We start from the raw sequence: 25391 nt of genomic DNA on the forward strand, positions 1-25391 counted from the left end.
TCAAATCACTCTTGCAGCCTCATTTGTCATACGGTATTGAACTAATAATAAACGCTTCAGCTGCCAGTCTTGATCGATTGAGGGTTTGCTTCAACCATTGCGTGCGCTGGGTTTTCAACCTTTCTAGATATTCCAGAGTAACTCACCTGCATCGGCAGCTTTTGGGATGTTCCTTCTATAACTATTTCAAGTTGCGTTGGCTCACTACATTGTACAGAATTATTCATGAAGGACCTCAGTATCTCAGTGATAAGCTGCAATCTTTTAGAAGTATACGCGTACGACACTTTGTTCTAAACCAGCATAGCACTTCATTCTATGGCAATACTTTCTTCGTGCGTGCAATCATCTTGTGGAATCAACTTCCGAACGAACTAAAATCTGTTTCTACTGTAGCAAGATTTCGCCGTAACTGCATGACCTGGCTTAATGAGGGGAATTAAGTGAACGAAGCAAAGAATCAATGAATATCAAGTAGTAACGATAGACATAGCGTATATTTTATTTTGTTTTCTTTAGTTAATAACTTAGAATAGAAGTGGTAAGAACAGTAAAAATAATTGATTGTAGTATTTTATAAGGGAAAACCCTTACACTACAAGTATTATTCAATAAATGAAAATGAAAATGAAATAATTAGTTTAAATCAATGCGGTTTGTTAGTTCATACTATTTAGTGTTTTAACATATTTAATTTATTGTCATTCAATTTAAATTTCAACTAATAACCTCTTTGATTACTTAAATAATCCATTGCTATTTTAGAAACCTTATCAGGGTGATAAATTTCACCGTTTAAATAGTTTAAAAATGTAAATGCAAGATATTTCGATTATGAAAATCATTCTTTTTCTTCTTCTTCTTATTGGCATTACATCAGCACACTAGAACAGAGCCGCCTCGCAGCTTAGTGTTCATTAAGCACTTCCACAGTTATTAACTGCGAGGTTACCATTTTTGCATTCGTATATCATGAGGCTAACTCGATGATACTTTTATGCCCAGGAAAGTCGAGACAATTTCCAATCCGAAAATTGCCTAGACCACCCTCAGCATGGTCTTGCTTTGTAGCCGCGCGTGTTACCGCACGGCTATGGAGGGCTATCAGCAGGCATGGGAAAAATCAAATTTTCAAATAATCGAGGATGAGCAACACTCTCATGCGATCACAAATCCAAATTATCAATTGATAAAAACTCGCTAGCGAGTGAGAATCGTTCAACAATTGTATCTCGATTTAAGCACTTACCGTTACTTTTTGAACTTATTTCTCTACATAACAATAAAACACAATGCCAAGCATCAGAATGACCTCCATTGTTGACATTAAATTTATATTGAAAAGGTTTAAATTTAATTGATAATTTTGTGTTTATTATCAATTGATTCCAAAATTTGAAAAGTTATCGCCAAGGAAAACTTTTCACACCTGAGATGTTATCAAATGATAACTCCAATCATTATCGTGTGAGAATGATTCAACACAACCCTGGCCCTGAGAATCATTATTTGGTTCGCATCGGCGACATTTTTTCGAATAAAACTTGAAACGCATAAAATATGCCTCTATAAAACCGTTACTCCTGAACTGGCCCTTTAATAGCATTTTAAACAGCTAGAGGTTTTATCTTGGCTTTTTTCGAAACCATTTTAGAAACTGCAAGTTAAATGCTGGTCAAACTAAAAGTTTGGTGGTTTTCAATGAAAAAATAATAACAACGTATTACAGACAACATAAACAAACATTTTTCGCCCTTGGATTCGCATGAGAGTACCTCCAGAAGTATTTCAATGAAATATTATAAAGTGGCAATTGTTATTCGCCACTTTATAACCTAGAAGCGGAGGTTTTATATTGGAATTAAAAATACGGTTCTCTAGTACTCTTGCGGATCTAATTAAATGAGCATGTCATTTTAAAACATCTTTAAAATCAGCATAAGTCTTCGAAGCCTTGCAATTTTTACTTGTGTAATATACTTACTTGATACTTGACGCTGTAACCCGTCCTCCTCGATGAGCCTTTCCTTCCCCACTAGACTCGATCTCAGGCCAAACGCTTCCAGTCGCTCTGAACGTTTAGCGTTCTCAGGTCCTCTTCAACTGCAATCGAGATTCATACAAAGCCGCCAGATGCCGTTCTCCTGTTTACCACCGAGTATTGTCCGCAGCACCTTACGTTCAAATATTCCGGAAGCTCGCCGGCCAGTCTCCCATCCATGTTTTATATCCGTTTAAGGCCAACGAAAAAATCAGCGTTCAGGAAGCTTCCTTTCAAGAGACTGAGAAGCCTCCTTTCAAGAGGATCGGGAGCCTCCTTTCAAGAGGCTCGGAAGCCTCCTTTCAAGAGGCTCGGAAGCCTCCTTTCAAGAGGCTCGGGAGCCTCCTTTCAAGAGACTTCGAGGCACCCATTCACGAGGCGTGGACGCCCCCTTTCAAGAGGCTCGGAAGCCCCCCTTCAAGAGGCTCGGAAGCCTCCTTTCAAGAGGCTTGGAAGCCACCTTCCAAAAGGGCTCGGAAGGCTCCTTCCAAGAGGCTCGGAAGCCTCCTTTCAATAGGCCTGGAAGCCTCCTTCAAGAGGCTCAGGAAGCCTCCTTTCAAGAGGCTAGGAAGCCTCCTTCAAGAGGCCTGGAAGCCTCCTTTCAAGAGGCCTGGAAGCCTCCTTTCAAGAGGCTCTGGAAGCCTCCTTCAAGAGGCTCAAGCCTCCTTTCAAGAGGCTCAAGCCTCCTTTCAAGAGGCCTCAGAAGCCTCCTTTCAAGAGGCTCAGAGCCTCCTTTCAAGAGGCTTGGAAGCCTCCTTTCAAGCCTCCTTTCAAGAGGCTCGGAAGCCTCCTTTCAAGAGGCTCGGAAGCCTCCTTTCTAAAGGCTCGGAAACCATTGTCATTCAATACTTTGTGTAGACTATCCGATCACCGGTATGTACAAATCCACCCATTCTACCTTAGTATATCTGGGGCATACCTGCTCCAGCTGTGTATAGTACGCTTCTTTTTCGTCATCGAGGTTCCCTTCATGTGTGCAGTGTGCGTTGATGCGTTGATGCTGTATTTGAAGGAAAGGCCATTGATCAACAGCTTGTAAATGCACATCCTTGCGTCAACTGGCTGCAACTAGCAGTCACGCATTTGCGCATCTTGCCCAGCATTATGTTCCCAGCTTATTGGTAGAGCCACTGTGTTAATTGTAGAAAAAGCATAGCGTCTTGCTCCAAGTTTTCAATTATGACCATTTCTTCATCACTTGGGTTATTGTATAATTTAATCCAGTCGTAGCATCTCTTAGGGGCCCTCCTTAGCCGTGCGGTAAAATGCGCGGCTACAAAGCAAGACCATGCTGAAGGTGGCTGGGTTCGATTCCCGGTGCCGGTCTAGGCAATTTTCGGATTGGAAAGTGTCTCGACTTCCCTGGGCATAAAAGTATCATCGTGCTAGCCTCATGATATACGAATGCAAAAATGGTAACCTGGCTTAGAAACCTCACAGTTAATAACTGTGGAAGTGCTTAGCGAACACTAAGCTGCGAGGCGTCCCAGTGTGGGGATGTAATGCCAATAAGAAGAAGAAGAAGAAGTAGCATCTCTTGTGTTGCTTAGTTTCAATAGATAGATAGTTAGTTAGTTATGGGTTCAGTGCTTCCTAAGTGGAGCAAAGGATCGACTCGAATAACCTCCTGGGTAATGTCCGACTATTGCCTTAACCTGTTGCTAGGTTATATTTTGGGAGTTTTCAGTAGCCATCAAGCAAGTGAGTACAGTGCGTGTTTTAGTCGTCACGAAAATGATAAAATATCTGTTTCTGTTTGGTGGCTCATGCGCGATCTTCAATAGGTTGCAGTAGCCATCAAGGAAGTGAGTACAGCGCGTCTCTCCGACCGTCCGAAGCGCGATTCTCCACAGTTGAGATTTGCTAGCGTTTATGCTGAGATTTTTTTTCTCTCGTCGATGGACAGCAAAGGTAATTGATTAATATTTTAAGGATCGTGTGTTATTGTTACGCGTCGTTTCGGATGTCCAAAACGCGATGCTCAACGGTTTGCATATGCCACCGGGCATGCATGTTGAGGAGTGTTCATGATCGGTTCATAGACACTTCAAACGATCTGGAATCGTTGTTCTTTGTGCGGTCGAAAAGTAAATCAACTGATACGCGTTTGATTTTGTTCCTGTTCGACTAACTGATAATCCTTCCTGTGTTTTTTGTGGAGCCACAGAGGTAAACACGGTCTTTAAATAGCAAATACCACTTACTAATATTCCTTCCTTATTCCTAATTGACTACAAGGGCGTGACCGGCGCCGTTGTTGGTCATTTGAATATTTGAGTCACTCACTGAACAATCCCATTCAATCATTCAGTTAGTTCTTTGTGTGTGTTTCACTGATTCTGCTATGCTACACTGTCAGGAGCCTTTGGGTCTGCCTCTGCTACTATCTGCAGCTGAGTGTGAGCTAATAAATCACTCAGTTTATGCAATTTTCGATTCATTCACGAAACATTAGAAGCCATGGCCAACGTCAGTGCAATTGTTTGAAAGTGAATTTCATTTGATCAAAATCTTTTACGGAGAACAAGGCAAGGCAAAACACAAATTGTATTCGTTTAAAATGAAGTCGTTTGGCATAATGGTTATGAGAGTTGTATGAGTTATATAATGTGTGGTGTAGTGTTGCTGCGGAGCATTTGTCACACGAGCTGACATTATGTGCTATTGAGAAAGTATCTTGCAGGTTGTGATCTTCAGTGAGTGAAAATATTATTTAAACCCAGATTAATCCACCAAGCAGTGATGATGCCTTTCTCGTGCATTTCAAAATATATTGAAAAAAGCACATTAGAAAGGTCAAAAAGCTCTTCAGGGGAATAGATCATATTTTTGCTATCCTTTTTCATGTTTTTGCATTGATTAAAATGCATAACAACCTTTTTTGAAAAAAAAAAAAAAATAGCCGAATACATCAAAAGGAACACGTGAATAACAATCTATTTGTAATGTGTTCAATGTCACTTAGTTATGTTTCCAATGACCAATAATTCCTTTATATAAGTGAAAAAATCTCAAAAATTCGTCATTCGGTTCGTGAGGTACATGCTATAAAAGAAAATATCTTATTTTTGGTTTTTAATTACAAAATTATTTAATATATGAAGGTTTGTTCAAAATAATTCTCTTCACAAACAATTTTTTACCGTTTCCACATTGTTAAAATTTTATTTTTAGTATTATCGTGTAGGCAAAAAATTAACAGTTGTTCGGTACGCTTCTCCCGAGAACCGAACCGAACTGTTTCACCCAAGACTGAACCACGCATATCGCATAATTTACGGTAACCACTTGAGCCAGCTACAAATCCCTTCTAATCACGAGTACCTAATAAACCTACGGTCTTCGGTTGAATAACTTTTCTCCAGTGCTTCTACTCAGCCAAGAAGCGCCTTTGGGGGCACGTGCGTCAAGAATGGTCTGCCCTAAGGTTGAGGCTATTCACACAACAAGAACCCCTTTCCATGCCATCATCACTTCTACGGTGGGTCATGTTTGCCACTGACTGGGAGAGACTCTCAAGAAGCTTGAGTACTCGCGTGCGTCCGGCCGTTTAAGCGCCGCGAGGGTGCCGAAGATATCTACCTTTCATGTACGACGTGCACAGAAGACGGCAGACTAATAATCATAATTAAGAAAGTTAGCGGCTCTCGCGTTTTATTGCCGTTTGCTTTTCGTAAAGAAGCTTGTTCCAATCCTATCCACCGAGTGGGTAGGGCAATTCTCTTATGCATAGTCGGTTGAAGTAGGGTCAGCCGACACTTGTTGTGATGGGTTTTAATTAGTTCACCTGGGGTGTGCGAGCTTGTTTGTATGATTTGAACGCGTGCCAACAACGTAACTGTTGTGACATCAAAATCGGCGATCAAACTGGTGGGAGTTCCGGGAGGTTGCGTCCAGCGTTTAAATAGGAGTGACGTTGCAGTTTCCGGCTGCAGTAAAACTAGCGACTCGTTCGAAATGTTTCGGTCAATAGGCAAACTCACAAGCCTGGCGTGACGTTCAAATCTATTTATTGCAGTTTCCAGAGATTAGATATAGATAGGGGGTCTATAAGCTATAAAAGTTCCTCAAAAAAGAAGCCCATGAGTACAGTTTATTCTTCAAAAACCGCAAGAATTGTTTTTACATAAGATTTGTTATGAAAAACAATTAGACAAAATAGCCTAAATCCAAAAATGTGGATAAGTATAAGAAACACTCTTTAGACTGTCATAATATTATATGATGTATGCACAAGTTACTTCACGTTAGTGAATTCGTTTATCAAAAAACTTTGCTTGGTCTCTATCCGTCAAAATATAGTTCGTGTACCGTATCACTGCTGCCGTCGATTAAATGCGCAACATACCAAACGCAAAAACTGTCTAACCTTACGCCAGGCGAAGCCACATTACGTTGAAGTCCTGATGTTGCACCGAGGCATCAATTCATTGCCAGTCATTGGCATAGAGAGGGTTTTTGATGGTCGCCAGGACCCGATCGTTGACGCTCGTCCCGTTAATGTATAAGCCTCACAAAATGGAACAATAAGCTTCACCCGCTTCACCCCTCGACATAAACTACGACGACTCGCGCTGCAAAATTTCAAACTACAAATATTATTCCGTACTGAAATGACATGAAAAAGGGAACATAGACTGGGTTGGATATCCCCGACGCGTCGGGCGTCCGTCACATCGCACAGTGGTCGGAAGACGGACAAAATCTTATTCAAAGAGCGTCTATGAACGACACCAGCTTGTTAGAAATCGTGCACGAATTCTCTGCGATATGAAGAAAGAACTCGCACAAAGTTTTGAATGAAATGGATGTTAATTTAGGTCAAATACTCGCTCAAATCATGCATGTTGTATCTTCTCAAGTGTTACCTATGTGACTTAAAACATTCTGCGAAACTATTACAAAACCACAAAATATGTTATTAGTTACATTATTTTCAAGAGTTACGAATGTATTATTCATAATTTGTTAAAGAATAGCCTCAGTTAGATCTCATGAAAGTTGTTAGCTTATGTTCATATTATGTCCGAAGATCCGCCTCTTTGCTTCGCAGTCGTTGATCGGCCAGCAAGTTCAGGTTCAGTAGCTTTGAACCCATATCGAATCAAATGTGTGTGCAATGCATCGGCCTGAATTGGTACCTACATGCGAGTGAATGTATGCAATGAGACCTACAACAACTCCACAAAAAATATGACTTGGCTGCGGAAATCGAGGAAGCCTGTCACTTACAGTGAGAGCCACACTTTTTCGAACATCGTCAGTCACTCACTCAGTCAGCCTCCGTCAGATGATGGCTTTTGTGCTTCATGTGTGCTGTTGCTGTTGCTAATAAAGCACGGCCATAATATGCAGCTAAGCCAAATCTACTGTGAGTATACCGCACAGGGGTTTTGGAAATGGAAAAATGAACCCCCATAAAGAACAGACGCGCTAGTCGGACCGATACCCTGCTGTCTCTAGTAAAGGCCGTAAATGAAAAATAAAAATATTAAAATAAGGGGTGAAAAAGTGAAAACACAGACACAAGCGTAGGGGAGAACAGTCCAAAATGCACCCCTCAAGCTTTTTTTGGTGTTTCCACCAATTGAGTTCTCTTGGACCAGAATCACCAACACCAATGTCACTGTATATGATAGTGGGTGGTAATCCAGTTGCAGCAAAAGTATCACAAACACTTAGAGAGGAATACAGCGGAATCACTCATACTTTTATTTATTAGGAGAAGTCAACCGAACCAATTCACCGTGTTGATGCAAAATTTATAAAAGCTATATTCCACAATCTTCTCCGTTTCAATACAACAAAGTTTTTATGACTTTCTAACGCATTTAAAATAAGTTTTTAAAATGGTTCTGGGGCACAACGCCCAAATGACAGTGTAAAATGCATTTAAATGTCAAATAATGGTAAACGCATGGTTGATTGTTTCATCTTGAAGGACAATCTTACGGATGAGTTGAATTATTTACAAATCGTTAAATTTAATTAAAATTAAAGGATTTTTCTCATTTTTTTTACTACAGCTCAACAATGAATAACATATACTCAAATGTAATGGTAATATTCATTCATAAATCTATATAATAAAAATAAGTTAAGATTTCCTTCCTGACGATTTAACTCGCGAACGGGTTTACCGATTTGCAAGATTTTTTCCCTAATCGATTCGTATTGGGATCGGCATGGTTTGTATAGGTATTTGCAACACCCGGGCAAAGCTGGGTTTCTTTCGCTAGTATTCTATAAAAGTTTATATGAGCGATTTTATGAGTGACGCCGTTTTCCCCGTGGGTGCGTTATGCACTGTTCTCCCCTATATTCGAACCTGTACAGTGAAGTTGAGTGCATTTGATGGTGGTCTTCGCTGAAAGAAGGGTGTGATGGGGAGGTAATCGGGAAAAACTTGTTCCTTCTGCTGAATATTCTGTAGAGAGCATTTCTGTTTTCGATTATGGAAAATGAAGGGTGAGTTTAGGTTCCGGATGAACCTGATTTTTGGTGAGGTGGGACGATTTGGGTTTTAGAGTTAAAACGATTGAACCGAAAATGTGGTGTTATTAGTCGAAGCAGTGCATACACGAATGACATAAATATAAGCAAGGTATGGGTAATAATGATATATTCAAACACGGATGTTAATATCTCATTTAAAAAATAACTGTACTTCTTATCTAAATATATATCCGAAAGATATGAGTGAAACTGCAATTTCTGTTATATATAACATCAGTTCTCTTCAGTAAAATAATAAAAGTAATCTTGATAAGAAACAACATTATCCTAAACAGTGATTTTGTCAAAAATATTATTAGAAATTTAGTTCAAAGCTTCCCTTCTCATTATATCCTTAAAGCTTCTCCAAGTTTCTTTCACGGACTTTATTAATCTAAACAAATAGGGGAACGGTTCGGCACTTTATCTCATAGCTCCTATTTCCATCCCATCAGAAATAAAGCAATGAAAAAAAAATTTGGTTTGTTTCTTATTTTTGTGATTTTTTCACCAGTAAACACGCGTTTTAGCAAAAAGAAGCGACGAGATTGATGCTGTATTTCTTTGTTTTGCGATGAGAAGAATATATGTTCAGTGAGATGGAAAATGGAACAGTTCCCCTAATTCGGAAGCTCTTTTACAAATTACTATATCTGCCTCTTGAGATTTTTTTTGCCAAAAGGTGTTCAATGAAGTAAATAGGAAATACAAAATTTGCGATCGGTTTACTTCGGACCTCTTGATTTGCAGGCCCTAACACTACCACATAGCCCACTCTAGATCCATACCAGTGGGTCGAGCATACTGGATGACATTGCTCATAAATCATGGTCAACTTTGTTTTAGCATGGGGGGAATGGTCTTGCTTGACTACCCTATTCAAATGTTGAGTATTTCATGAAAACTGCATTATTACATGCCGAAGCTTATTTTTCACAATAAAGTGATTTATGGACGAAACTCCCGCAACACTCGAAGGAAATGAAAGGAAAAATTGAATTTGGCACATATTGAAAATTTATACTACCCCCGGAGGCACCTAAATAGTAGTTTGTGCAACAAGTTGCAAAAAGATGATTTTTTCAGCACGAGTTGTACGTTTATCCAACGAGGCTTGCCGAGTTGGATAAATACTACGAGTGTTGAAAAAAAAAATCAAATTTTGCAACGAGTTGCACACGCTATTTTTTGCAATGACGAAAAATGAACTTTAATTTGATAAATCTGTTCCAAAATTGTAGTCTAATTTTCTCCACATGATCATTCTTGCCAATAAATTATGTTGCTGCGGAGAAGAATCAGATTCCATGTTACCGTTACCGTTACCACATTGCAAAGTTGTTTGAGCCGTAAAGCGATAGATGTACTTGCCTTTGGAAACTTTGGATGTCATGACCGCCAAACTATTTAATTTATTACGGGGCGCATAGAATACACTATTTGAGCACTTACCCAAGCTAATTTAGCAAAATGTAGTCACGTAACGACTGTTCTGGTGTTGGTTTTTCATTATAGCACCCAAATGAGTGTTATAATGAATATTATGCAACCCATTAAATCATCCATTTCGTTGGTATAGAAAATAAGGCCATTTTATCACTCAAAGACGAACTGTAAACCAGATATTATGATCAGGAATTGCATAAATTATGTTTCTGTTAAAAAAATTATTTTGAGCTTTTTAGTGGAATGTCTTCACTTGTCATAAGACGAGATTCTACAATCCCATTTAAGTAAGTAGTGGAATTAAATGGGATTTTACAAACTCGTCTTATAACAAGTGTTATTTTTCTGGTTTTCAGGCATTTTTTTTTCAACTAAATCTAATAAAAAGTCATAGAATAAGCTCTCTAAACGTCCTAGCATCAATGACAAAGTGGTAGATAACAGTCTAAAGAAACTATCAACGACTAATCCTTTTATTATGTGGAGTTAAATTGATGCACTCAGACGATATTTTTACGAAAAAGTCTGAAAAATCACAAATCTCGTTTGATGCACCTCTAAATCTCCAAGGATTTGGCTGAAAATTGGTCAGGAGACTTCATTTAATATACTCATTGAAATAGAGGGGTGGCACTTTGAATCTGGAATACTTTTGAAAATGGTGAACAGGTCTAATATTAGTGCCGATAGTTCTTTGTCGAAATTACCCGGTCCTGGATGGCTAACATAAATTCTTCTGTTTTTGAGAAGAGTTCACCCCGCACCAACTAGACCTGTGTGCCGAAGTATTTGTTAACGGCGGCGGCGTAAGGCCATTTTTACACCGGCGGCGGCGGCGTCACGCCGTAAGCAATGTTCGGCGGCGGTGGCGGCGTGAATCGGCTTTAAGAATTTTGAGCTGAGAAAAAATGCTTGTGTATTTTTAAGAATTTTTTGTACAATTGTTAGCTACAGTCAGACCGATGAGGCGAACATCCTAATAGCTCTAGCTTGTGTCTCCACAGTAAAAGCTTACATTGCATCCTCCACTAGGACATTGCCGCATCACTGCACATAAGTTCTTCGGAAAGTTCTCCGGATATAAATCCAAAAATTCGTTTGGAAATGCTTCAAGATATTGCTAAGAAAATTCTAAAAAAGGAATTCTAAGAATTAATTTAGAATTTCTCTATGAATTCCTTCAGAACTTCCTCCAAGAATTCCTTTAAAAATTTATTCGGGTAATTCTTCGGAAATTTATTCCGAAATTTCTCTAAAAGTTCCTTCAGCAAATTCCTTAGTAATTACTTTATGGATTGCTTCGGAAATTCCTTTACGGAGTCTTTTGGGAATTTCTTCAGAAACTCATTCGAAAACTTTTTAGGAATTCCTTTGAAAATTCCTTTAAGAATTTCTTGGAAAACAGACATGGGAAATCTTTCAAGAATTTCTATAGGAATATCTATGGACACTGTTTTAGGAATACATTCGGAAATCCCTTTAGGAGAAAACCTTCAAAATTTGATATAAGATTTTTCTTAGAAATTCCTTCAGGAATGTGTTTTCTGAAGGAATACCTTTGTCCAATTTAATTCCTGGTGGATTTTCTAAAGAGATTTTTGAAGAAATTCCTGGAGGAACTTTCGACTCAATTCTTGAAGGAATAAGCTGACCTTAAATAAGCTAAAGAATCAATTGCGCGAATGAAAATTATTGACGGGATAGGTCAATTCTGAAAGGAATTTACGAAGAAATTTTTAGTTGATTTTCCAAACAAATAGTTATTGGAATTTAAATAGAAATTCCTATATTTCTCTCAAGCTTGAGCTTGAGCTTGTTTGACTGCCCGTAGTTGCTACTCCATTTTGACCAGATCAGCTGTTCTTGCACAGAGAACCAACAGATGTTTGCTTGGGGCTATTTAGCACTCATCTTCAATGTACAAGTACTAGTGATCTCATTTGTTAGGTCACACTTGTGCCTGCCACGTCAGAATGCAAGTCAATGTAGTGAAGGGGGAGGAAATGATGATGCGATCACTCGCCCACTGCAAGCCGACTATACCTATGCACTTGCCGCGAGTTCTTTCGGAGTTTATTGGAATGTTACAAGATTTGAAAGGATGCTTTCGACTGTTGTGCTCAATTTTGTTTGACTATTATCGGCTCTTTCAGTCTTATAAAGCAGCTAAAACGTTGCTGCATCTATTTTCCGACGTTTCGGTGTATATTTCACCTTCTTCAGGGAAACATAGCCTCTAAATCCCTGAAGAAGGTGAAATATACACCAAAACGTCGAAAAATAGACGAACAACGTTTTAGCTGCTTTATAAGACTGAAAGAGCCGATAATAGTCAAACAAAGAATGTTACAAGGTTAAAGACTATTATTCTTCCATTTACTTCCACTATTAACTTTTGTATGTATCAACAAGCAGATACGTATTTCGTTTCCTACTTGGAAACTTCTTCAGTGTTTGTTATCGACATCGACGTTTGTTATTGATACATAAAAAAGTGAATAGTGGAAGTAAATGGAAGAATAATAGTCTTTTAGCCTTGTAGCATTTCCCCTAAGACGCTCTAAAATAATTAATCGTTTATTGGAATGTTTGGGGGTTAGGTTTGAGAAGCAGAGGTTCGTCTTGGTTAACGAGCTGCCAATGTAATAGATAGGAGACAGTAACTGATAGAATTTCTCATTGGATGTAAGAAAAGAGCTTTTTAGTTCATTTCCAATTCTAGCAGCTACTGCTAGATAGTTGAATAGTATAGGACAGAAATGGAAACGGTATTTAAGTCCATTTCCAATGGAACTCCTAAAGGAATTGCCGACATTCTTAAATTTCTTGAAGAATTTCTATGGATATTTCTCCAAGAACTCCTTCGGAATTTTCTCCAGGGATTCCTTCCGAATATTATCCAGAAAATCACTATGGAGATAAATCCAGAAATTGCTAAAGACTCTAACAATTTTCTTCAGGTATTCTTTCAAAACTTTCTCCAGGACTTCCTTCAGCCATTCATTAAGGAAAATCAAAAAATTTTCTTTGGGAAAAGTTTATCAAAAAAAAAATCGAACCGTTTCTGGTAATTTAAGTTCAAGGAGGAATGAAGGAAATGTTCAATTTGAAGGGTCACGTGTCTGTAGCCAAAAAGTTTTTTTTTTCGTCTTTATTATTGAGGTTTTCAGTCCTAGGCTGGCTCACCTCTTAAAGCCAAAAAGTTCTTGGATGATTTAGCATTTAACACGCCAATGCGGGTAAAAGTGATAGAGATAACAAATCTGCTAAATATATAATAGCTATTTAATTGCCTGATGGGTTGCCTTGGTTCGGCAAATGCAAACACACTGCAAACTGTTGGCCAATCATCGGCGTGAAATACGAAATTCGGCGGCGTGGAGCCAATCGGCGTATGGCGCGCCGCCGACACCTTGACCGGCGTCGGCGTACGTTAATAAGTGTCGGCGGCGGCGTGGAGCGGCGGCGCACAGGTTTAGCACCAACCACGTATTCGACGCCACTTTGCCGATATTGGGGGCGCGTCCCATGCAGCTCCTTTTGCTTCCATGATGCGATCATCTCATCGACAGTTTTGATGTCGCGCAATTTAGCTGATAGTCCTCCTGCGCCAGATGCAGGGCACTGAATCCGTGGTCAGCTTCACATACAGTGCGATAGATTTCGTGGCGGCTCCGGTAGCTGCCCGGGGTTATCTAGTACCGAGTTGAAGCATTCCGCCTTCTGCCCGTTATTTTCTTATACCAGAAATTATGCACAAAATCGGGTCCTGGTGCAGCCCAATTCTTGGTATACCGGGTAGCCTTACAAATGTCTTGGGCAGTCACGTTGATGGCGGTCATATCTCCAATTCCACCACAATATCGCTGTTCTGCCATCCACACACCATCGCCGTTGTGTATGACGGAGTTCTCCCATAGATTGGACCAAAACTGCGTGACTTCTCCAATCTCGGGAAGGCCCTCGCCAAAGTCGGGGCTTTGTCGTTTCGGATGTGGTTGTAGAACTCCCTTTCGTTAATGCCACTCTCCTCCACACCAAGAAGCCCTAATTTGAACTTCCTGGTAATGGACGCAACTATTTCAGCTTATTAACTGGCAACAACAAAAAAAGCAAGAAATATTCGAATAATTTAAATTTAAAAGCCCTCCTTAGCCGTGCGGTAAGACGCGCAGCTACAAAGCAAGACCATGCTGAGGGTGGCTGGGTTCGATTCCCGGTGCCGGTCTAGGCAATTTTCGGATTGGAAATTGTCTCGACTTCCCTGGGCATAAAAGTATCATCGTGCTAGCCTCATGATATACGAATGCAAAAATGGTAACCTGGCTTAGAAACCTCGCAGTTAATAACTGTGGAAGAGCTTAACGAACACTAAGCTGCGAGGCGGCTCTGTCCCAGTGTGGGGATGTAATGCCAATAAGAAGAAGAAGAAGAAGAAATTTAAAAGCTGAGAAGATAAACAACTATGAATCTAAATACGAGAATGAAAATTACTAATCAAAGTTTCATAACAGAATCCCAGTGGAGATATTCTCCTTCTAAGGGACCCAGATGAATGACACATCTACATAGAAACTAACTTCTTCGTAATGGCTTTAACATTTAAATTAAGGATTCATTAATTTTTCCTTCAAGATACACTTTTGCTTTAATTTTAAACAGGTGTGGATTGAGACATGTTTCAATTCATTAGGTAAAGCATTATATTTAAGAGGTGCTATATATGAAAAACGACGTTGGCCTTGGGTGCATGAAGCTCTTGCAAATGCCAAATTACCAGCTTGTCGCGTAGCATGTAGTTGTGTGACATTGCTGAGGATTATATTACAATGAGTAGTGTTGTGCAATATACCATGAACCATAATTTTTGTTTGTAGCTCGCATAAGCCAAGAAGTGGTAAAATGTTATGAGAAGTATTGGTATAAAGGGCAGAAGTTGAGTGTAAGCATGACAATTTAAAAATAATTTTAAGGCATCTATTTTGTAACACTTGTAGTCTGATCAGTTTAGATTTGCATGCACGACCCCATACTGTTATAATGTATTGCAGCTGGGAGTGAATATGGGCATAATAAAATTTCAGTAGGACATGTTGGAGAACGGAGCTTTGAACTTCACTCAGTATACCACATAAACTAGCAACCTTTTTTTCAATATATTTTATATGACCTTCCCATGATAAAATCTACTTTGTCAATTGAGACACAAACTAAAACAGGATCTAAATGCTCTGGCAATCGCTTTTTCAGGGCATTCTTCATTAAGTTGAAGGACAGAAGATTACTCGAAAAATACACTTTTAATAATTTTAAATCATGCTTTATGGACTCAATCATCATATGAGGGTCACTATTTGGGTAAAATAGAGCAGTGTCGTCTGCAAACAACCTTGGTAAACCGTTCAGTGGCAAACTACTTAGATCATTGATGTATGTACACTAAAAACAGTATTGGCCCGATATTGCTACCCTGCGGAACTCCATGGGAGATAGCAGTTTCAGAGCTTCTGTTATTATTAATAACAACGTATTGCTGTCTGTTGGATAGGTAACTAGCGAATAATTGTAATGCGATTCCCCTTATCCCGTAGGCATTTAGTTTCCTTAACAAAATATCATGGTTTAATGTGTCGAAAGCCTTTTTCAAGTCTATAAACAGTGCTCCTACCATTTTTTTAGAGTCAATTTCTTTAAGAATAAAGTCAACTAACTCTGTGATCGCATTAGTCGTGCTACAGGCTTGCCGGAAGCCATACTGATACGTGTAGAGTAAATTATGCTTTTTGAAAAAAATTACTAATCTATTAACCAACAATTTCTCAAACACTTTATTGAAAACCGAAAGTGTTGAGATGGGTCTGTAGTTATCGAGTGAACCAGGATCACCAGATTTAAAAATCGGGATAACCTTGGCTATTTTTAAACAGTCAGGATACCTCCCAGTTTCAATAATTTTGTTGAAGCATTGAATAAAAATGAATGAAAATGCTGTTGAGTATGCTCTAATACTTGGCGCCAAAGCTTCAACTCCAGATAGTACGTCTCGTATAGCTACCGACGATCACCTGCATACAGCGTTGACGATGATGATAGCTCACTCACACAACGATTCTTGCTTCGCTTCGGTGTTCTCGGAAGCTTTGTGAGAGATTCGTGCGATGACTTACGTATCGTCGATAAATTGCAGGAGCTTTCACGTGGCGAGTCGTGTAGCGTAGGGTATACGAGAGAGGAAACTTTTAAGGTGATAGGCGGCACTAGGGTGACTCCGGACCAAATTGTTCACCGCCAAATCGACCCCACACAAGCACCCGCGATGACCAGCGGGATTCGCCTGGTCAAGCGAATAATTTCAAAATTCTCATTTCGCACTACTTAGGCACAATTAATTTCTTACCTTACAGAAACAGGAACTTTTATCACCTGTTAAGGTGGTGCACAAAAGCTACTCTTTAGCAAAACTTAAATCTGGAAAAACTATTTTGGTCGTTATTTTACAAAATCTAATAATTTGCCTTATGTTTTTCACCTTTCGTTTGTTTTTAACTACTCTAAGTTATACAATTTTTTAGATAGCTTTAAGATTTTACAAAATGGTTTCTTAAAATCTTTTTCTTGTCTTTAGCAGACTAATCACACCGAACTATGCAGGCTGACGAATCGCACGAGAATCAAATTAACCCACAATAGGAATTTGCATATTAGATTCTGCTGATTCGTATCTGTATTATACGTTCGCAGTAAAGCCCACCCCCATCTCCTTCTGCCTTATGTCAATCATATCTAAGCATCCCGCTTCATCCTTAGTTTCTTTTCTATTTTGAGTGCGGGTATAAAAATCTGTAAAGCCTTGAACTTCGTTTAAAAAGGTAAAGTTGCTTTGCTCTGTGGTTGGCTGAATGAGATCCGTGGAGATTCTCGTGAGTTCCCGGAGACAATCTTAAAGCTTAGCTTCGAAAAGCTTCAGTTGCCTCAACTAATTCAGGGAGATAGCGCGTAAGCTGATGATAGAGTGAAAGCTTCATTTTGTTGGAATTTGATTACACTGTTAATCTAGTTGATGGATTTTGGAAAATTATTGCCAAAATATTTGTTACACATTTGACCAAACGTGTTGGAATATTGTCTGGACCAGAAGCTTTTTTAATTTTTAGATCAGCAATTAGGTTAATAATTTCATTTGGGGTACTCGGTCTCAAGTATATTGATTGTTGTAACACATTAGTGTTTACCAAAGGATCATTTCGTTCATTAAGTGGAATTTCATTAGACAGTAGCCCCGATACTAGAAAAATATGTGTTAATCATTTCGCACGACAACACGACGTATTTTTCACCATTATCGATGGTTTGTTCGCAATATTTTTTCGCCCAAATAAAATGTTTATTTGCTTCCACATCTTTTTATGAGTTGTATTATTTAATATTTCTTCAGTTTCAGTTTTGCTTTTTTAGTTTCTCTTTTGGATTTATCGAGCTTTTTAGAAAGATGGTCTAACATAGCTTTTATATGAGGATGATAATTATTTTTTTAATTTTATTAACTGTCATAGATTTGAGGTCATCCAGGGACCTTGTGTGCCTTTGATTTTAACTGTCTTATTTATTGTTCTCGTGCAATTTTGCAAAATGTTATTGTAATTCTGAATTATACTTTCGAGGCATTGATTGACATCGTCAACTCTATTTATACCGTTGATGAAACTCGTGAACGCATTATTGAGTTTTCTATTCTCCACTATTTGTTTCGAAAGCTTCATCCGGTTTGTTTTAGCTGATATATTTAAACTAGATATGATAGGAAGATGGTCACTAACAAGGCTATAAATGGTGTCATTTTGAAGTGATGAGGACTGTTCTATACCACAAATAACATGGTCCAAAATGTGTTGATTGAAAGCTGTTGAAATTGAAAGATGGAGGTCGATACACGCAGTGAACATCATAATATACATCCATCTTCAGTTCTATATGGATGTGATGAAATTCTTCGTGCATCACATTTTCAATAGTTTTAAATTGAATTGTGTTTCTAACAAAAACAGCCAATCCTCCGGATGAGGATTCTCTACATGAAAATATTGAAAACCTTGAAGATATAACGCACAATTTTTATGTTTGAGCCACGTTTCGCCTTACACAAGAACATCAATTGGCACACGTAAACAGTCAAGAAATTCCAGAACGTTATCAACTTTTTCCATATTATTAAGACCTCGTACATTCCATTGTAGTATTCTATTTTTTTTCGAGTCTGTGACCGAAGTGCAATTGTTAAACTCATCAATGTTATCATAAAATATTGTTTTATGTTATCCACTAATACTTTGAAAACAAACACAAAGAACAGAAATACAAGTTGAACTATTTTTATTTAAACAAAAAAGGAATCTAGCCAAACGATGTTGAACATTCGATTTTGCAATTAATTGCATATTATTCGGCAACTCGGCCGTACGAAAACCATTTTTTTGTTAAATATCTTGGCTGTGCATATGCACAGCATATGTTTCAAAATGGACAAATTGATATGAAATTTGCGAAAAAGAATCCACGTGTCTTGGAGGGACTCGAACCCTCAACCTCCTACTCTCTAGATAGGCGTGATAACCCCTACACAACAAGACCACTTAAAGGTCACGTTTGCGGAAAAGCCATCAGAATCCGAGTACCAACCTCCACCGCGGTTAGCTCTCTTTTTTGCAAATTGAATATCTTTCGGATGCTTGATTTGCCCAATCTCCACATTTGCTTTACTGTTGTATATCCACAGCCAAGCGAGTGCACATTGTTTATTAAACGAGAGGATCGCACTCCATGCCCCCCAGCAACGGACTGGGCGGGACGGTATAGAATGCGAATTCAATCGCACTCTGCTGTGCCAAAGGCTTGCTTGGCTAAAGCATTTGATGAGTTTGATTGCCTTTTTGGCTTTTCCGCAAACGTGACCTTTAAGTGGTCTTGTTGTGTAGGGGTTATCACGCCTATCTAGAGAGTAGGAGGTTGAGGGTTCGAGTCCCTCCAAGACACGTGGATTCTTTTTCGCAAATTTCATATCAATTTGTCCATTTCGAAACATATGCTGTGCATATGCACAGCCAAGATATTTAAATTCGATTTTGCTCCTCCCTCTTCCAACATTCTCCATAACGTTGCAGTCGTTTAGCAAGAGCAGTCAACTGCTGTACATGGGTGTCGAGGATCTCAGTTATGTTCGCCTCGGTGAGATCAGGGAGTTCTGTGGGTTTCACAATTTCAGCAACATTCCGAACTAGCTTTCCGAACTTTGACCGCAGTGTGGCGATGCTGGTCTCCAGACGTCGCATCCACGTGGGTTTTTGTACTTTGGGGCGTGCGCGTCGATCACTCTCACCTTGTGGGCGCGTTTGCAATCCCAACGTTCATGCAACAGCCACTGCAGCCGAATACACGATAAAGCTCCTCAAGATTCTCCATGATAAATTATTTTACGCATTTAAAACGTGTTCAAATTACAGAAAATTTATCAATTTATAGAATTGCAATGACTGTACAAGTGTACAATGACTAATATTTAACCGAATATTGACAGTCCAGAGCTGACTATGAATATGTCTGGAAGTGAGCTCCGGGAATTCCTCTGGAAGTTCCTCCGGGAATTCCTCCGGAAGTTCCTCCGGGAATTCCTCCGGAAGTTCCTCCGGAAATTCCTCCGGAAGTTCCTCCAGGAATTCCTCCGGAAGTTCCTCCGGGAATTCCTCCGGAAGTTCCTCCGGGAATTCCTCCGGAAGTTCCTCCGGGAATTCCTCCGGAAGTTCCTCCGGGAATTCCTCCGGAAGTTCCTCCGGAATTCCTCCGAAGTTCCTCCGAATTCTTCCGGAAGTTCCTCCGAATTCTTCAGGAAGGTCCTCCGGGAATTCCTTCAGATGGTCCTCCGGGAATTCCTCCGGAAGATCCTCCGGGAATTTCTCCGGAAGGTCCTCCGGGAATTCCTCCGGAAGTTACACTGACACGCTTTTCACTCTCGGTTCTTGATTTAGCATTACTTTAAAGTAATACTAAATCAAGAACCGAAAGTGAAAAGCGTGTTTGTGGATGCTTTCCAATGCCTTACAAGAGCACCATCATTGGATCGATTTCAAGACTGTACGCGTTAAGCCATGGGAAGTTGTAGAAGAGAATAACTTTCCCGGGAAGTTTACTAGACTGATAAAAGCAACGCAACTGTGTGATGATTTTAGGCCTTTAATGAGTATTTCATTCTGAACCACGTCTAAGGGTCTGTCTCATTTGGAGAATTAAACTGATGTTAAACTTAAAAGTGACATTTCAATAATTATCGAATAACCCTGCTCGGAGAGCAAGATTACTTTTGATAGATATCGAATCATGTCGAACCGATGTCTTATTGGAATTGCTGGGGAGCACTAGCCATTCTAAAGACCGGATGATTTTTTAATATTCGAACTGTCACTTTTAAGTTTAATTTTACAAATGAGACAGACAGAAAATTAAAAGTGATCATTTATTATATACTATTTGTATGTGTTTTATTTTTAGGACTAGTGTCAAGCAATAAATGAAATAATTTTACTTCTTACTCATTTGTACAATTATGTACTACCACGACGTCATAATTTACTGAAACTTAATTGAAAATTGATTTCATTCAACATTCTTGCCACTATTGGCGTGAGGTAGATAACACAAATCTGTCTCTTTAAGATGACAGAATCAGCCTTCTACCCTCTAGCCTCTTATAATATAAAATCTTATAATACACAGATAGAAAAATCCACTGAGATTTACGCTGAAAATCATGCACATAAATGGAACGTCATTATTAGCGTACTTCCACACGAGAAGTAGCCTAAATGTATACAATATTTGACGTGAATCGTCGATATTGCATACAAGTTGTAAGCAATATTGTTAGGAAGAGGGCCATTTCAGCGTAGAATAGCGTAAATTTCCGCTTGTCAAGTTTTACGCGCTGTTTATTTTTCATTATTATTTTCTGTGTATAAATACCTACACGATGCACATTGGAATTTCGAATGACTCAGACTCGACGGCGGCGCGCAAAGTCGTCCTCATTCGACGCTTTATGACCACCTCAGAAGATAAGAGAAGCTCTTTTAATATGTTTACTGCTTTTCTCCGTTTACTACCTTTATTTGAACCGACGATGTTCCGTTTCATTTTGCAGGCAAATTCGAATTTTTTATTGCAGTTTAAGGATGTAGTCATTGCCACTTTGCCACACGCACCCGGCCAGGACTCATCTGCGAGTGTCAGATGAGATGGGAAAAGTTTGTCGTATTATTTGTCGTGCCGAGCGGATCCGATGTAAGGTGCTGGATGGAGCCTCCAGAAATGTTTGTGGGGCGAAGAACAATGGGTCCAAATTCCGTCGTAGTGCTGTGGCTCCTGTTGTTGGGACAGAGATTTATGGAGGCTGTTTGCCATTCAAACCACACCACATTCACACGTGTGAAAAGGATCATATTGCGTGCGCCATTAGCGTCCTCTCCGTGTTCGGGAGAGATGGCCGGGATAATAATTTACGATTGGACGGACCCGCACATTGTTCCACCACAGATTTACCGGAGAAAGGCGGGGGAGCATTCACCACGAAGGAATTTGAGTGAAGAATTCTCAAATTACAAAATAAATCATGGCCCATGATTCCGCGACCCATTTGTATACCAGATGCAATTCATAAATTGTACTGAATTTATAAATTAAAATAATTGAAAATTGGCATTTTCTTATAAAACTTTTAAAACATGATTCCAAACACGCATACTCAATTTTCCTTCCGGTAGTCTAACAAAAATGAAATTTGTTGATCAGCATTCTGCTGGTTTTAGAAATTGAGTCAATCTGCCCTTCTAGAAGCTTCAAAATAAAGTCATTATATAACCAAAATGGAGGTTCTTCTTCTTCTTCTTCTTCTTATTGGCATTACATCCCCACACTGGGACAGAGCCGCCTCACAGCTTAGTGTTCATTTAGCACTTCCACAGTTATTAACTGCGAGGTTTCTAAGCCAGGTTACCATTTTTGCATTCATATATCATGAGGCTAACACGATGATACTTTTATGCTCAGGGAAGTCGAGACAATTTGCAATCCGAAAATTGCCTAGACCGGCACCGGGAATCGAACCCAGCCACCCTCAGCATACAATACGCCAACCCAAAAAATTACTTTAGCTTATTAAATTTTACATATTGAGTCATTCATGAAATCCAATCGATTTAAAAATTAGTGTAGCACATTACCTCAAGTGGATTTTTGGTTCAATGGTAGCAAAGTGCAAATATGCTCATCATAGTAAAAAATTAATATCGGTTTGGTATGCAGATTATTTGTAATTTATCTATCTCAGCAATAGAATATGTTTAATTTTTTATAGGCATGGTATGTGTTTTTGACGTAAAATCGATAGCAAAATGTTCTGTCACATAGAAACAGTTTTTATTTGCTAGAACACACTTTCATTGGCCACTGGATCCCCACACATGTCTATCTACTCCCAATAGATAACAATAGACAGGTGGATCATACATTGAATATGCAATCGCAAGCCACATTTTCAAGCCTCGTCGACAAAGGACGAACAAGAGCACGTGAGTAAATATCGAGTCAGGGAAAAATGGAACACAGCCTATGAACCGGCAACGCAAGATATATTTTTATATTCACTGGATTTAAACGATGGCAGCCGTCTACGAATGAATGTCTGCCCCAGTTTTTTTAACTTTGCATCAGAAACGAGAAACTGGTGGTAATGGAACATCAACATTATGCATACATCTCCGACCGATTACGGCTTATGGTCCTTGCGGGTGGCGTCGCCCCGGTCGGCTGCGACCGACCGGTATCAAGTCCACTCAACGAAATCTGCTTTGTTTCATGCTTCAAAGTTTGCTCGCTCGTAACAGCCGAGCCTTCCAATATCGTATATACAGTCCCTCGCATCACGCCGAAAAGTTGTGAATGAATAATTTTCGCATTAAACTTTCCGGGTGTCCCGTGTCTGCTGCTCCTTTTCGCATTCGTCGTTGCGCGATGTCTTCTCGGTGCCTCGGCTGGCAGATCTGCGAGGAAAATTGTTATGATGCGCCCAAAAGCAAACAGAGTCGAATTGTTTGTCCCCTGATGGAGGGAGGCAGTAAAAGAAAATTAAATTATTATCTAATTTATTTCTTCTTTGTTAATCAGTTTTGTGATTAAGGCTTAATTGGTGGGCCTTATTGTGGGATACTATCGGGATTACAGTTTTTGTAAACCTTTGAAGCTTTTATTCTGTTTAAGGTGTTCAATTAACCAGTTTTGTGGCAAGATTTGCCTTTTACATGTCATGAAGACAAGTTCGTATAACTACTTTATTTGTACGTGACACATACTGCAATGTTATCTTTTGATTTCCGAATATACTAACACTGTCACTGTTGCATTAAGGACATAGTTGGAAGAGTACCACAATGGCAGCCAATATGGCACTAGACCTTCCACGGGCCGATTCTTTCGCATGATGATTAGGCTTCTCAGAAGGCATCAGTGAAACGTGCAATTCAACAAAATACCCAGAATTTTTCTGTGATATCTATCGCACCAGGGGCAGATACTTCTAGTCTAGTCTAGTCTACACTATCGTACCAGGGGCAGATACTTCATACAAAAAGTGTGACATGAGGGTGAGTGGAGTATTTTTTTTTTTTTTTTTTTTTACAAGGGAGAATGCATTTACACACTAACCCAGTACACGTGCATTGTAGTTGCCAAACTACCACACGGAAGTGTACTGGAGTGTCGGACTCGACCATACCGGTAATACCGACTAAACTCCCTTGGGCTCCACCATTGTTTCCCCCAGGAACTACCTCGCAGTACTACTTCTGGGGGGATGGCAGTACTAAGCGTACTCGCTCATTATCGCTCACACAGGCACTCGTCCCACGCGAGACTGACTTGGGTGCTCGCACACCATTCACTCCATTTGAGTCTTACTTGGATGCTCTCACGGGCGCTCCGCTGCCGTTCCTCGAGGTGTCAATAGCGGTAACTGCCTGGGCCTACAGATATTACGCTACGACACTCCTGCCTCAGCACGACCAGATCAATCACACCACTGCCGAAGCAGACCACACGCTACCCTGCCGAAGCAGGGACACTCCCCATGCACCACATGTGCACAACTGTAGGTGTGTGGGTACAACCCACTGCTACCCTGCCGCCAAAGCAGCTTCTCCAAAGACCATTCGCTCCATGTGACCCTTTTTCGGGTGCTCACTCTAACACTCCACTGCCATGCCTCGAGGTGTCGATAGGTACCTCGACTCCTACCTCAGCATGTGCAGTCCATACTCAGACTTCTGCTGCGCTTCGAGGTGTCAATAGCAATAACTGCCTGGGAGTTACAGTTATTACGCTACGACACTCCTGCCTCAGCACGAGCAGATCAATCACACCACTGCCGAAGCAGCTCACGCGCTACCCTACCGAAGTAGGTACACTCCACAACTCACTCTAACACTCCACTGCCATGCCTCGAGGTGTCGATAGCGGTATGTAGGGACCAATCAACGATACTACGCTACGACACTCTTACCTTAGCATGTGCAGTCCATACTCAGACTTCTGCTGCGCTTCGAGGTGACAATAGCGGTGACGCGCTATGACACTCCTGTCTCAGCACAACCAGATCACTCACTCCCTGCCGAAGCAGCTCACGCGCTACCCTACCGGAGTAGGGACACTCCCCATGCCAATTGGCACTCCCTGGGCTTGTGCTTTTGAAGCGGCACACAGTCGCTTTGATAGAGTCTGATTACGGGCACTTGTGGTTTTTTGGGAGGGATTTTAGCAGAGCCCACTGCTAAATCCCACCACGCCCTAGGCAGTTCTCCCTGACTCGCAGACAGCTGGGGAGGGGTCGTCAAGCCCTTGGACATGGTCCATGCTGTCCCTGCTGTCCCTGCTGCCCCCAGGGTGAGTGGAGTATAAAATGCTATATTTGCGTTACGTTATCAATGGATCTTTCCTGCGGTGCGGTTTTCGTTCACTGAAGTCTCTGGAATGTTGCTTTCAGCTATGTGAGTTCTCTTTTCGCCAGCGTTTGGAGGGGAAGCGCCGTAGCCAGTGTAATAAAAGGTTTAGTTTCCCATACTAGTTTTCATACAAACTTGAACCGGCTTGCACTCAACCAGTTTTTGTTCAAATCGGTTTTTTGAGGATACTCGGAGCATGGGACGGAATCGACTAAGCGTGGTGGTGCTGGGTCGTTTTTTGAACCACCCTACTAATATTCTTTGTTTTTTTTTTATAAATACGACACCAATACTACTACAGTATATGAAAGTTTTTATTGTACCAATACTATCAAAGCTTTGTTTTGGCACAGAGAACAGACATGGAGGCT

General features: G+C 40.1%; 1 protein-coding gene across 2 annotated transcripts in view; it reads left to right on the forward strand.

The window, feature by feature from the left end:
- LOC134226859 (RNA-binding protein 24-A-like) overlaps positions 1-25391 on the forward strand; it is a 303788-nt gene that overhangs the window by 24377 nt on the left and 254020 nt on the right. The gene's annotated exons all lie outside the window — the stretch shown is intronic.

This window comes from Armigeres subalbatus, chromosome 3, assembly GCF_024139115.2.
Source record: "Armigeres subalbatus isolate Guangzhou_Male chromosome 3, GZ_Asu_2, whole genome shotgun sequence".
Lineage (NCBI taxonomy): Eukaryota > Metazoa > Arthropoda > Insecta > Diptera > Culicidae > Armigeres > Armigeres subalbatus.